This window comes from Peromyscus leucopus, chromosome 11, assembly GCF_004664715.2.
Source record: "Peromyscus leucopus breed LL Stock chromosome 11, UCI_PerLeu_2.1, whole genome shotgun sequence".
NCBI lineage: Eukaryota > Metazoa > Chordata > Mammalia > Rodentia > Cricetidae > Peromyscus > Peromyscus leucopus.
In genome coordinates, this window is record NC_051072.1 from 58,135,021 (window position 1) to 58,150,184 (window position 15,164).

At 40.4% G+C, this 15,164-nt stretch overlaps 1 pseudogene; it reads right to left on the reverse strand.

The window, feature by feature from the left end:
• Nucleotides 1-15,164, reverse strand: part of LOC114708039 — a 92,174-nt pseudogene that overhangs the window by 61,778 nt on the left and 15,232 nt on the right.

The window sequence follows — 15,164 nt, forward strand, 5'->3', positions numbered from 1 at the left end:
GAGAGATTTCATAACTTGAGCAACATGAAATTTGTATTATTTTTTCTAACTCTTAGTCCTAGGCTTAAAAAAAATAATGTATATTTCACATTTATTTCAAAGTCTAAACAATGTTAACTACAGAAAAATACTCAAGTCCCCGAAGATGACTGGTCTGGCAGACAAGTAAAATGTCCTCTGACTAATCTGCTCACATTGAACTGGTGCACAGTGTATCTCTGGTGGGCTCGGTACGTTAGGATAAATGCGACATGAGCTCAGCGGTGGTAGAGGCAAACGTGACCAACACATGAGTAAATGTGTCCTCACAATTAATAACAGAGCCACAGGAACACCCCGTGCTGGGAGAGTCCTTTCTCTCTCATGACTCATTTTTCAGAGATTTCTTTGTTGGCTATTTGTCTCCAATAGCATTTCCTCTCCTCAAACAAGATAATCTAGCACTTCATGGCGATCTGATGCTTTCCTTTGCTGACGAGGACATCTGGGTTCTTTAAGAATTGAGCCTCATGGTGATGGTAGAGGGGACAGAAGGGGAGCCAAGGGAACAGGAAAAAGGGATGCTGTACTGGACAGATACGTTTCTGTTCTTTTGTTCTTACGTTTATAATCCAAAAAACTAAATATCTAACCTTTGGAGTTTTCCTCTATCTGTAGTGGGTAGCTGCTCCAGCTTTGACCTAGAAGTACTACCCCCAGTGAGGCTTCCTTCCGGTAACTTTCATGCCTACCTATGGCCTGCCCCTGAGGTGGGGGCCAGGATGGGAGTCCTTAAGACAGAGATCTGGATGCACTGCCCTCTCTTAGTTCCTGGTGATCCTGGATGCTGAATGTAGCCCAAGCAGAGTTCTCCAGAGAACCCAGCTGGACTGCATTTCACCTCTCCCGGATCCTGTAACCAACCCCTTTACTTGTCGTTAGTTACCCCAAAATAAACCTCCCTTTTAACTATGTGGAGTTGCCTTAAAAAATCCTCCAATATCTGTCCTTAAGAATTCAGTGGGCTAAGACAAGACCTAAAGTTAGTATATATTACAAAAATCATGTACAAACAAAATTGTCCTAAAAATTATTTAATTTTAATTTTTATTTTATATATTTGAGTTTTTGACTGCATATAGGTCTGTGCACCATATGCATGCCTAGTTTCCATGGAAACCAGAAGATTACCTAGGACTGGATTTATAGATAGTTATAAGCTGCTATGTGGATGCTGGGAACCAAACCCAGGTCATCTGGTAGGGTAGCCAGTGCTCTTAACTTCTGAGTCATCTTTCCAGTCCTTCATTTAAGACCTTGGACTGTAGTATAAACCCTGCCTAGCAATTTGCATGTGCATATATTTGTATAGTGTATAATATATGATAAAAAATACATGTACAAAATTCAGAAACAGAACATTCTGAAACCAAGGCTGGCCGTGGCACTGTATGATGTGAGGAATGGCTAACCATGGTTACTTGAGTATCTCATGTCTCATTTTCATTCACCCCTCAGGTCCAGTTTATTCAGTAAAATGGCAACTTGGGTTGCAAGGCAATTTTCTTCCACAAGTTTTTTACTTTTACGTAATTTCAGCCCATGCAAAAGCTACAATGATAGCATAAAATTCCTTAATGTTAAGATTTTAATATTTGCTTTGTTCTTTCTCATTCCTGTGGTTTTGAGTATATTTATAAGTAATGCTTGTTTTTGTTTGTGTGTGTATCATATTATATCTTAGAGTGATGTAATCAGTATTGGTGGCATGTGTTAGAAACCAATAAAACTAAATAAAGTGATGATCCCCCCAATGATGACCTGGCCAAGTAAAATGAATCATAGCAGCTGTGAAGAATAAAAGATCACTGTAAGGATGCTATTTGAGTTTACTTATAAAAATCTTTATTTAACAAAAATAAAATGTCTTTTTCTAATTTACATTACTAATATGCTATTACATACTCTCGCCTTTTTTAAACATACAGATGTGAATGGCATGTAAGATCTCATGAATAATTCAAAGATTCACTGTGTGTTCTTACCCCTGGATTCTTTTGTTCCCCAGACAAGGAATATGGCTTTCAGTTTCGCTGGAGCTGGAAGAGTCCTCACAGGCAATATTATTGTTATTAATGTTACTGCAAGTGATTATTTTTTTAACCAGTAATTACTAAGATCCTGTAGTGAGTGGTCTCCAAACATCAAGACACATCTCTTTCATTTCAAAACATAAGTTACTGCATCATAATTTGTGTTTGACTGTAGGGTTGTTTAGTAAGTTGCTGCCTTGAAGAGAGTTAAATGTCTTTAATGTTTTTGAACTTTGCACAGGCTCAACATGTAAATTACGCTCTCTCTAGCAATATGTTCCAGGTCAAAGAAAATAACAAAACCTGTGAGAACATAGTAAAGAACATCCAAGCACAATGTGTCAGCTAAGCCAAATCAACATCTCCTGAGTAACACTGTCGGCTGCTGTCTTAAGTGTTTGCAGTATGATTGAGCATGGTTTCCAAAGTGTAGCACATCTGAGTAATCCCTAGGATTGTTGTTGTTTGCAAAACAGACTGGTTTGTTTAAGTTAGCACATCTCATCCCTCAAAAAGCTTTCTTCTTTTCTGATGTGTGGCAGAAATGATCAGCAGTTGCTCCGAAGTTCATGGAGAAGCCATCTTTCCAATTGAATGCCTTGGGAATGCAGAGGAGGAAGCTATTTGTGTTCATCTTTTAGGTAGTATGGACTGAAGGCACCGACGGAAAGGGACTTCAACAAATACTTGTGACTGGACAAAAATCACTCTTGTGAGTTTTGCACAGTGCCAGAATGCTATGAAAGGAGACTTATAGTGAAATACTCAAAAGTGGAAAACACTTGTCTGTTCTGGATCTTCCAGACACTAGCACTGCATACTCACAGCCTTGGGTGAATTACCTGAGGGAATGAGGAGAGGAGGAAAACACCCTTAATGGAGAGTTCTCTGAGGTAAATGTTTAACAAGTTCAGTCAATCTGCACAATGGTTGCACATGTAGCCATTACTGTCAGGGGAAACAAAAATACAAGGAGGTTGAGTGATGTGTCATATTCCAAAAGCTAGGCCAGTGGATGAGCATTGGCCTACTGTAATGGTTAAGGCTTAGGAAGAGATGCTGAGGTTCAGATCCTCCATCCTGGCTCTAACACTTTCTGGCCGTGTATTCTAAGGCAAGTCCTTAATAAGTGTTTATTTTTCTTATATTTAAAATTGTTAAACTTACTTTTTAAAAGTTAGACTTCCGTTGTACCCATTTTCTGTAGCCTACAGCTAAGGTATCACACAGAGCAGTTTTTATTAGTGCAAATCCTAACTACTTATCATTTTGTGGCCGGAGGTTTTGCCCAAACCTCCAAACCTACATGGCTACAGTTTTGTCACTTGAAGAGCACAGGTAGGAACAAGGACTCCCTTCTCCCTGTATTGGAGGACTGGGAGAAATCACAGGAATGATTTATTTTGCAAAGTGGTGTATGTGTGCAGACAGGCTGTCTTCAGGTTCCATGGGAACTCATGAAAAACATTGTATCTTTGCTTCTGGACTCTGAACTTGGAATTGAGATCTCTGCAACCCTGAAGTTCCCTATAAGCGCCAACACACTGCCTCTTACAGCCGTTTATCAGCAAAAATTTCACTCAAATGAGAAACTTTTTATTTTATGCTTATTATTTTTGACGGAAAGCTGCACAATCCATTTTGTTTTTTGTAGAATAAGAGTATTATTGAGATTTAAGAGTGCTACTAGAGTCCAGCAATCACACTTTTATGGTATTATAAATCTCCGTCTTCCACATGTCTTGAATATTGTTCCTAGTAACAGAAATCATGTTAAAGGGGCATATTACCATTTTAATACCCACAGGTGTTTCACTCTTAAACCCCTTTCTTGCCCACATTGCCACACTTATCCAGTACTGAAATAAATGCATATTAATTTTAGTGTTATTTTATTTCTGCAGGTGTGTCTTAATTTCAGAATCCAGTTAAGCCTGTCTAGACCTTAAATGCCACCAAATCTCTTAAGCACACACTTTAGATTTTATTGTTTTTGTTGCATTCTTTATTATTAGAATTAATGAGTGCAGTCTTTTATAAAGCTTATTACTAACCCCGAAGACTGGATTTGAATGTACCACTCTGTGTGCCGAGTGAATGGAGATTTAATGACAGATATTTAATTGCTTATTATGAATTTGATGGACTAGGACTGAGTAAGGCCTCCGCACTGGTTTCCCTCTGTAAATCCACTCCTGGAGCTTGTCATGTACTAACTGCTCACCTATACAATTTTTTCCACTAACCTGTCAATCATCGCTGCCTGGGGTTTTTATAAAACACAGCATGCTTGACAATAGTATTTATGATATACTTACTGTATTTATATATAAGGGTGGTATTTTGAGGACAAATGGTAGCTTTAGGAGAAGTAAATTTCCAAGCTAGGTGAGAAGATGGTTTTCTTTTCAGAGAAACAACCACCCGAGTTTTGAAATCAGAAAAACCAAAAATTCAACTGAAGTGCACAATAAATTTACAATATATAATTACATTTATTCTCACAAAAAAGTAAAGCACAAAACATAGTATGACTTTGAGGGTCCATAAATGTGTTAGAATGCATGGCCATGATCATAACTAAAACTGATTAAAATTTACAGATCCTTTTTATATTATTTTGATGCAATATTATGGGAAAATTTTATCACACACATTTAGTGTACCAATTTTAGTCACAAAATTTTCTTCCCTAGAAATATATCTACCCCACAGTATAAAATACATTTAAAATGTTTATGTGATCCCATTTGTGTGTAAACCATTTTGATTAGTATGACTCCTAATGTAGTATCAAAATGTGGTCCTTTCATAAATGGCTTTTATTTCGCATCTCCGTGAGTATCACATGGTGATGGCGCTCAGTTCTGTTGTGCAGTGATGCATACACTTCAATGTCCTCCATTGAGTCGTTTCCCCCTTGCCTACATCTAGCCCCTGATGCCCAAGAATCTCTAGGGAGCTTAACTCCCATTCAATTAAGAATGCCTCCTCTCCTCCATCTTGGCATTGAGTACAATCAGCTTGGTCAGTGAGCTCCTGAAGCTGTAGACTGCCACAGCTGTCTGGCTAGCCAATTCTTTCCGAAAGAGTTGCCGCAGTAGATCTATTTCATTTCAAGGCTGGATAGTCATGGTGTTGTGTTTTCACAGGGACCACTACTAACATCCTGGAGTCATTGTTTCCCGCCCTGGGGTTGAGGTTTCTGGTGCAGGCAGTGGTTCAAGATGATCCTGACCCAGACAGTGTTGTGACGTTTTGTTTAATTACCTAAACAGCATCTACACAGGAGTCCCTTTCTTCTTGAGTACTGGGACATGTTTAGTACTTCAGCAATGTGCGACTTCCACTCCACTCTGACTACACTGTGGGCCCATGGCCAATCTTTATTGCCCTCTGTCATGATGAATTTTTGAGGGCTTTCAGTCCTCTTCTCTCATGCTTGCCCTTTGTCAGAAGTACCTAATACACACTGTTAGGTTTCAACGATATGAGCCTTTAAGAAATGAATGGCTATTTCCCCATCTTTTATATTGTAACCAAGATTTCTATTGAACAACTATGAAATATCAGTCCTGCTCCCTGACCTATTCATGATGAATTTTTTTCATTGAGGAAGTTGTTTTCATGAATACAACATATTTTGTGAGCTATTCCACTCATGGAATTAAATCAGCTTGTCTTTGGATGTGGTCAAGATTATATTTTAAATGAGCTGATGAACAGTAATTTAGTGGATATAGTCTTCATTTAAAGTATTCCAACTAAAATAGCTAAGTTTTCATAATTGAATATAATTTTTAATATTTTATGAAAAGAATCTTGGGTTCTTATGGGACAGTGTTATAAAGACAATTAATAAATATTATACCGTAATTACTACTAACTGCACTTCACATCTTATCTTTGCTTACTGTTTTCTTTCTCACTTACTCTCAGGGAGCAGAATATAAACAGCATTGACAATAGTATTTCAGGTATATTTTTTGACCTTTGAAAATTCAGAATATTTGTTATTGATATGATAAACTTTGAAAATAGTTCTTCGTTCCATGTGGCCTCTGGGCATAAGTCTAAATCAGTTAATGGTCTTCACAAAATCAGTTGGGATATAAAGGAACTATCGACTCAAGGATTTGAAAGTAGGCTTTCTGAGTGTGCCAGGCTGGGGTTTGGCACTGAATTACAGATTGATGATGACACAGTGACTTAAGATAAACATCAACACTTTCTTTTCCTGAATTACTCCAGGAGGTAGATGGAGGCCATTTGAATGCAAGACACAGGATACAGGTGACTGTGACAAAAATAGTCAGTGATGTTTTCTTAGAGCAGGGCCTGGAGAAACGTCTCCAGCTTGGCCTTTGCCCCACTTTAAAGAGTTCTATGGCACTGATACTGGCATAAAGAGGGAGTCAGTAACAGGGGGCATTCTCCAAGCATTGATATTAAGGCCAGTCAATGGCCAATACAAGCAAAACCAGTATTTAGGCCAGCACATTTTATTAAACTGAAACATTAAAATGCATATGCTGTATTTCCCTTGAATAATACATTTGCAAAGACTCAGGTGACCGGTCCTAGGGAAGGAAACACCAAGCATTCTAGTATCTCAGAGGTTATTTGAGAAAATGAGTTGAGGTTGTATGTTGGAGGTGTCAGCTGAGGAAGGAGGTCATCTTTCATTACCTCTGGTTCTTCTTGGTGGGTTTGTCGTCATGGACCCTGTAATGGAAATTTTTTTTCAATTCACATTTCTTCAACTTTGTGTCTTTGGATGCAATTTTATCTGATTATTCTTGCCTCGCCGACAGTTCAAGAAAATTTAACACATCAAAGCCATAGCCAAGGGAATGGAATTCCTCATTTATTATGGGTTGAGCCTCTAGTAGTTGTTCACCTGGATGGTTTTATTTTAGAGCAAAAATCAGAGTTACTGGTAACAACAGTGATTATGGCAGTCAAGATTTATGCATTATGCTGTGTAAGTAACTAGGATTATTTCATTTAATCCACCTGACAATCCTGTGAGGTAGGGGACTCTCATTCCCTCTTCAAAGAGAGAAAACCGAAGAACTTCAAATAATTCGTAAGTATAAAGAGAAACATGGTCTTAGTAGTCTGGCTATAAAGACAAAAGCTTACCTACTGCACAGTGCTGCTTTTGTATTTGTGTGTTTGTGCATGTGTGGCGTGTGCACACGTGTGTGTGTGTGTGTGTGTGTGTGTGTGTTTGTGTGTGTGTGTTTGGATGTGGGTGTGTATATGTGGGGGTACATGTAATATGCATGAATGTGCATCCATGTGTGTATGTTGTGTACATATATATGCATGACTGTATATCCATGTGTGTATGTACATGTGTGTATGTGAGGTTCATGTGTATGCATGGGTGCACAATTCACTGTGTGTATGTGGTGTATATTCACGAGTATATAACTGTGTGTGTATGTGTGGGGGGCAAAGCTCAGCCTTGAGTATCATTGAGAGCTGTCCACTTTGGTTTTATTTTAATTGAAAATATTTATTTTATGTGTATGAGTGTTTTCACTTGCATGTATGTACATGCACCATGTGTGTGCCCGGTATCTGCAGAGATGGGAAGAGTGTTTTTCATACTCTAAAGCTGGAGTTTCTGCTGTTGGTGAGATGCTATGTGGGAGCTAGAAACTGAACCTAGGTCCCTGCAACAAGTGCTCTTGACCACTGAGCATTCTCTCCAGCCCCTGCCTTGCTTTTTGAGTTAGGGTCTTTCTCTAGATCTAGCTCACAAGTTAGGCAAGCTGGATGCTAAGCATCAGGGCACTTGCCTCCACCTCCCCAGCACAGCGATGATACTTTACTCAGCTCTTGGTGTAGGTTCTGGAGAGCCACGCAGGTCCTAATGCTTGCAAAGCAGATGCTTTGCAAACTGCCCTATGTTTCCGGCCTGCTTCTTCATTTTCAGAATGAAATTACTTGCAGAATAGTGCATGGCAAATTCCTAGAACTGTAGCCCAGATTCTCTACTTCTTAGGCTTTTGCAGTTAATGGATTGCACTGAACAGGGGTGGTAGCCATTGGTTTGAAGAGGTGGGGGAGGAGAGGCAGAGAGAGAAACAGTCCAGGAAGTCTTTTATTGTCTTGCTTGCTTTTTAATGTCTTATTACATGACTTTCCCTCTTCCTTGTTCTCCCTCCAACCACTCCATGACCCCATTCTCTCTCTCCAATGGGTGGCCTATTTTTCTTTGATTTTATAGATGCACACATATATAAACACAACATGCTGAGTCTGCGCACGATTTTAGGGCAGGGCTCTTTGCGTGGGTTAACCAGTTAGGGCTCATCCCTGGGAGAGGTCAGTCGCCCTCTCAGCAGCCATTTGTTGCCTATGGTTCTTTTAAAAGAAATTCAAAAACTCCTTTCTCTAAGCAGGTATTCATAAGCTAGGAGCTTCTTTCTGAACTTGCAGCTCCACTGTCCACACGTTGAGCCCCCCTTCCGTTTTTGTCCCTGTAAACAGAAGGCTGCTTATCCTTTCTTTATTTCACACTTTGTGTCTCTACCAATTGAGTAGTCTTTTTTTTTTCCTACTAAAGAAGTTATCATACAGAAAGTACACGAAGATATATGTAGATTAATTAACCATACATCCTAGGTCCCCAGGCTAGACAGGAAACACTGCCAACATAGAAAAACCCTTTGTGGGACTCTCCCCTCATTGTGATCTCCAACTTCTCCAAACTTCTGTTTTAAATGTTAATAAGTTCGTGTGTGTGTGTGTGTGTGTGTGTGTGTGTGTTTGTGTGTATGTGTGTGTGTATGAGTATGTGTATGTTTGTGTGTGTGTATGTGTATGTGTGTGTTTGTGTAGCTTATCAGCTATGTATATGTAACACTGCAGTTGAATGTGACCAATACCATTTTTCTTTCTTCTCCTGTCTTACTGCCCACCATATGTCTTTGCTTTTGTGACCATCACACCTTAAGCAGAGAAACCCTTTGCTTAATCTTTTGGAGGTAAATACCTAATCACCACATTAGCCAAAGTTTTTCTTTACCATAGTAATGCACATTTATTTCTTGTGGATTCTTCCCTTCTTTCATATTTATTTCTTCATCTCTTCAGTACATCACTGCATTTCTTAACTTCTTGAAAAGAAAAGAAATTCAGGAGTATGTTGGAGAAGGGTAATTGGCAGTGTGGTACTCATGGCCTTTTGTCATTTGGAGACAGTGGCTGGGGTGTGGTCCAACATCTGGAGTATTAACTTCTCAGTGGCTCCAGATTCATTCCTCCTGTTTATCTAAGAAAACTCTTCTTACTCCACCATCCTGACCCAGGAACAATCCTAATGGAATCACACAGAGGAAAATACAAAATACTTATTAGAAAAGGCCAATGATCCTGTCCAGCTCTAAATGTTCTGATATCTGTCCATTAAAGAAAATGACCCTGTACCTGTCCCAAATTGTGTTTTGTGTATCATTTAATGGTCTTGAATAATGCTCCTATAATGACTAAATGTAAAAGCAGAGTTTTAAACTCCCCACAGTCCACAATTTCAATTTTAGCAAATGAATGCAAAAAGGAAAAAAATAGTACAGGAAAATATTCCAAAATATTGAAAATGTCTCAGAGTTATTTATGTTTTTTTCTTTGCATTTTCTGTATATTCAGGATTTTCTATGAAGAGCATGAATGCTACTTTTACACCCAAAAGATACATGTCTAAAAAAAGAAAACTCAGAGATTTTTCCATTTGTCTGAGAAGACAAAGAACAAATTCCCAAAGGCCGAGGATGTCATCCGTGTGTCTGTCTGGAAGGGGCTTGGGTTTGGTGACAGGTAGTGGACTGGCAATCCTTGTTCTTCCATTCCATTTGGAAACTGTTTGGCTCTTAGGCACGTCTCCTCCTTGACCTTTTCACTTCACACATCTGGGCATATTCCCACGTGATCTGATGGGAGAGGTTCCCTGCCCCCAGGAAGCACAGAGTTACTTAACTTGAGGATCATCTCTGCCCAGGAGGCAGGAAAGCTGCATCCACATGGCCGCCAGGGGTTCAAGGGGTGCCCGGCTGGGGCAATGCCGAATGAAGACGTTCACTGTCGGTTCCTTTCTGCCCCCTCTGAGCTCATGCCTCACCCTTTGCCAGGGACTGTTAGGCAATTGGCAGCACAAGGAAGCAAATGGGGGCGCAGGGTTTTTGTGCAAACGGAGGTTAGGGTTGCAGCGCTAATTGTAGTTTTCAACGGGATAAAGATATCCAGATGTGAGAGACAATGAAGTCCTTTCCTGCACCACTGAACAGATGGCGGAGTTCAAAGGAACTTTTCTTCAGTGAGGGGAGAAAAAGAATACACCTGTGCTATCTTGGGTCCGCTCTCATGCCCCTTAGATTAAAGTGAACCATTATACAGGTCATATTTACTGAAGAACAAATGGAGTACTGTACTGAAGTGCTTTTGATGTAAACCGTTTAATGAGGGAAGAACAGAAATGCATTTATATGATATTTATGGATGCACTAAACCTTTCGAGAAGTGTATACAAAATTTCATATTTCCAAACCTATCATATACAGTTTATCAATGGAACATTTGTGAGATGTTATACGTGAGAACACTTTTGAGGCGTACCCTGCATTTCATTTTTTTTTTCACTATAATGCCTAATAAAACGAATGGCCAAATCATAGAATTTGGGAGTTGGATCTAAATGGTTGAAGTCATGTAATTAATGTCTTACATGAAAACAAGACAAAAGACAGCATTATTGGGGCCAAACATGTCACAATTCAGCACTGTTGCATTCATATCTGTTGACTGACTAGTTGATAGCATTGCACTACTATGAAGGACGAAGAGAAGATACTCAGCAAGAGCAGTAAACGGAGAGTGAAAAATGATCTACCATGAATTTGGAAACTAAGTCTTTACATATCAGGGAAATAACATGGCTTTTATTGCTCCTAGTTACACAGCATAAGTCTTAGTGTTCCCAACCCAGATGACGGTATTCATCATCACATACAAAATAAAGGATAGCATTGACTGGGGATTAGAAAGTGAGGGCAAGAGGGATGAAACCGGGCCAAGTCTACAGAAAAGCAGTTCAAATTTCTTATAAAGTAAAAGAGGAAAACGACATCTTTCAAGTTCTGGAACAGTGTGCTTCTGGCAAAATTTGATTTTCAGTTCACAAGAGTAATGGCTTCAGATTAATTTTTTAACATCAAACAGGCTTTTTTTTTTCTTTTTCCAGGGACTCATTTTGATGAGTTCTGATGGGTAATCAGAAATACATGGATTAACTCTGCTTTCAAATAAACATGGGTTTAGCAATTAAAGAGAAGAAAGCTTGGCACAGAGCGTACGGAGTTCTGCCAAACTCTAAACATGGGACTAGTCAGTTGAGGGTATTGGATGAGAACTTGTGATCGAGTGAGGCCCTCTCCTCCAAGATGATCTTAAGAAGCTTCAGGTCCTACCGCTTTGCTCAGCTCTGTCCAGGGCTGGGAAAGAAGATGCTATGAGCTAGTGTCTCCCTAGCCCCTTTGCTGCTGGTGGGACATCACATCCATGTCCCACACTGGCTGGAGAATTGAAACTATTTCCTTGAGCTTGTCCCTGGGGCCTACAGAAACCACTCCACTTTTACTGTGGCTTTTCCAGAGCAATTCGAGAACACAAAGAATTCTATTTACGCTAATTTACTTTCTTATACCTGAATACAACGTTAGTGGGACACAAGCATGGCCTTCCTCTTGACTCTGTTCAGATCTTGGGATGAAAGATGAGAGAGGAATGCACCAGGCTATTCACAGTGAAGGAGCAATATTTCAGCACTTCACGGATGTCCACACTTGCTTCAAGCTAGAGTCCTGACAGCGGCAATGGGGTCTGGCTTCGCCACAGAGCGCTTGCTCTCAGATCCCGAGGATAGGTAGGACTTGACATCAAGAGCTATGTGAGAAAAGACAACATGTGAGACTGAGATCTCCCATCACTGATTTAGGGCATAAACTACCCTTGGCAGTGGGAGTAAATCATAGAATCAATGACTATCTAGAGTCTGTTTAATGGCCCAATAATAATGTACTAAATTTGTGCATCTTGCTAACGTAATGTTAATTTTCTGCTTTCCATCCCACTTACACATGAGACTCTGTCATCCTCATCTACTGGATGAGCGTGCCCGGTTTCCTTGTATACAGGCTGCAGTTATGAGCACAATGCTTTCCAAGTAGCAGAAACTCAAGCAGTACATACAGAATTCCAGTTAACCTCCAGTCTTTCATCTTGCTTGTCCTTGGTGAGGAGGCAGAGCCTCTAAGTGAACACTGGCCTTACTGTAGCGTTTGGTCATCATGAGGCCAGACAAGAGTGTGGCATATGGTGAACTGTGGCAAGTAGATTCCCACAGGGGCAGGAATAGGATGACAGTCATAGGGTTGACAAGGAAAGCCAGCTTATGGAGGGGTGAGACAGCTCTTGGACCAAAGTCAGACTGGGAAGTCATTACCCTTAGTCTGTTCATGGGTTAGGTTCTCATTCCAGAGTTTTATTGGAACAGAGTGGACTCTGAAATCAGACCTTAGTTTGAGTCCTGCTTGGCGGCATTGGAATTGTGCTCAAGGCACTGTAGTGGGCATTGGGCCCCAGAAACAGGTCACATCCCGAAGAATCCAAAGGTTGAAGACAGAGAAGCAGGCAAGGGAACAAGAAGTGAGTTTTGTCAATACTGGACAAGGTAAAACATGCAGTTTTTGAAAACACTTTAAGAATGGTGGGTGGCTTAAGTAATGGTTGGCTGGAAAGAGCCCCAGAGCCAAGTGGACATCATGGTCAGACGCAAGGAGTGAAGCACTATGACCGATGTTTGGTGGGGAAGTCCAGTGGGAAGCAGAGGGCATGGGTTGGAGTGACTGAAAACACCAGAGAAGTAAGCAGAGGCAAATCCATTGAGGTCCTGTCTGTTTCGCTAAGGGAAGAATGGGGAGCCAACGATGACATTTTCATTGGGTTTGGAATGGTCCAGTGTATGTTTTAAAAGTCTACTCAGGCACAGAAAAACTGAGGGCCAAGATTACAGGATTAGAAATAGAGAGATAAGTTAGGAAAAAAATCTGATAATAACTCCCAGGAGGCATCAATGACTTAAAACAATAGCAGGAGAGAGGGGTCTGAACAGGATAGTCAAGAAAAAAACGTATAAAAATGGAATTGTCTGTGGGTGGCTTTGCTTCAGTGGCTCACTTCTTACAGAACACCCCTGATCACCCCTCCTGCACCCCTGTGGTCACCTTTGGTCACTTCACCATACTGTCTCACTGTAGCCTGTGAGGACATGTGTGTGCTTAGTTTCTCACCTTTGTGGACAAGGGCTTGGCCTCATCTCTCATCTCTCATACTTGCCATTGAGAATAGTTCCTGGTGTCATTTAGACACACAATAGACAGCCATTGAGAGTCTGAAAGCTGATCATGGAGATTCTCAGTAGCAGAGACAAACTGAACTCTCAGGAAGGAAACAAAATGAGGTTGGGATTTGACATAGCAAATGTCAAAGGTGTCAGCAGACCCCAATGAGCCTCCCTCCGTGAGCTGTAAGAATGGGGAAGGCAAGTGTGCCATCATCAGCTAAGATGCACTGAGTATTTACTTCATGCCAGAAATGACTCCATGCACATCCCACGAACCGTTGGGTTTAATGCTCACAAAGCCATGGAAGCAGGTCTCACTGTTCTTCTCATTTTGCAGATGAGAAAAGCCAAAGCTCGGGGTGATTTAGGAAAGTCATCTCTTTGAATCCCTAGCATCCAAGTGAAACGCTGAGTATGACAGTGTCACACCTACAACCGCAGCACTGTAGGCAGGCAGAGACTTCCTGATGCCAGCCTAGTTCCATGTTCAGCAAGGGAGACCCTGTCTCAAGGGAACCAGGGAGAGTGGTAGAACAGGACATCTGACATCCTCCTCTAGCTTCTTCACATGCATTATGTTCGTCTACATCTGCATACACACAAGTGCATGAACTGCACATGTATGGAGAAGAGAGAGAGAGAGAGAGAGAGAGAGAGAGAGAGAGAGAGAGAGAGAGAGAGAGAGAGAGAGAGGTTATACAACTTACATGACCAAGAAGTGCTGGAAATCGAATCATCCTTGTTCTTCTAGAAAAGCCTCAGAGTTGAGTGTAGAAGGTAAATAGGAAAAATGTTGCCAAGATCCGGAAAGAAGAAGGCCATCCATGTAAACAACAGGACAGTTTGAGAAGATGAAAAAGTCAGCATTATCTGAAGAAGCAGAATCAGCCAGTTGTGGAGTTTAACTTCGCCTTTCCCAGAGCTCTGTGGTGTCTTCATCAGAAGATGGGTGAGGCGGTCTATGAGACCAGCGCTTCTTAAATATTTTCCTCTTGCAACCTCCTTTTCCCTAGAATTTTTATGTGACCCCAGGTATATAGATATATAAAATGGGTATATAAATCAAATATTTAGTACTAATAAATCATACAGATATCTATTTTAAAACAATTCATTGATGATATACATATAATTTTAGTGTCTGTCAAAATCAAAAGCAAATCTGCATGCTGATGACATGGATGTGCTTGTTTTCTTAGGTGAAGAACTAACTCTTGGCTGAATATTCAATCCTGCAGGATGTAGAACATCTTGGGTGCTTTTCAGAGTCCATCAATATTTTCATATCTATCATCAGGGTCAGGGCTGAGAGCTTCACTTCTCACACACACATAGGACAAAATGACAGAAGTATGCTTAGAGCCATTTCAGAAAGTGGGGAAAATTCTGTCACAATCTCAAATCAAAATCCCTTTACTGAGTTTTAAAAATAAAACATAAGTCAGCAACACATGCATCAATTTCTAAAATAAATACTCTGACAGTCTGGGGACTGATTCAAGAAGGTTACATGTTTGAGGACAGGCTGAGCTACGTAATGAGACTGTTTAGTTAAAGAAAGAAAGAAAGAAAGAAAGAAAGAAAGAAAGAAAGAAAGAAAGAAAGGAAGAAAGAAAGAAAGAAAGAAAGAAAGAAGGAGAGAGAGGGAGGGAGGGAGAGAGAAGAAAAGAAGGCAGGGAGAG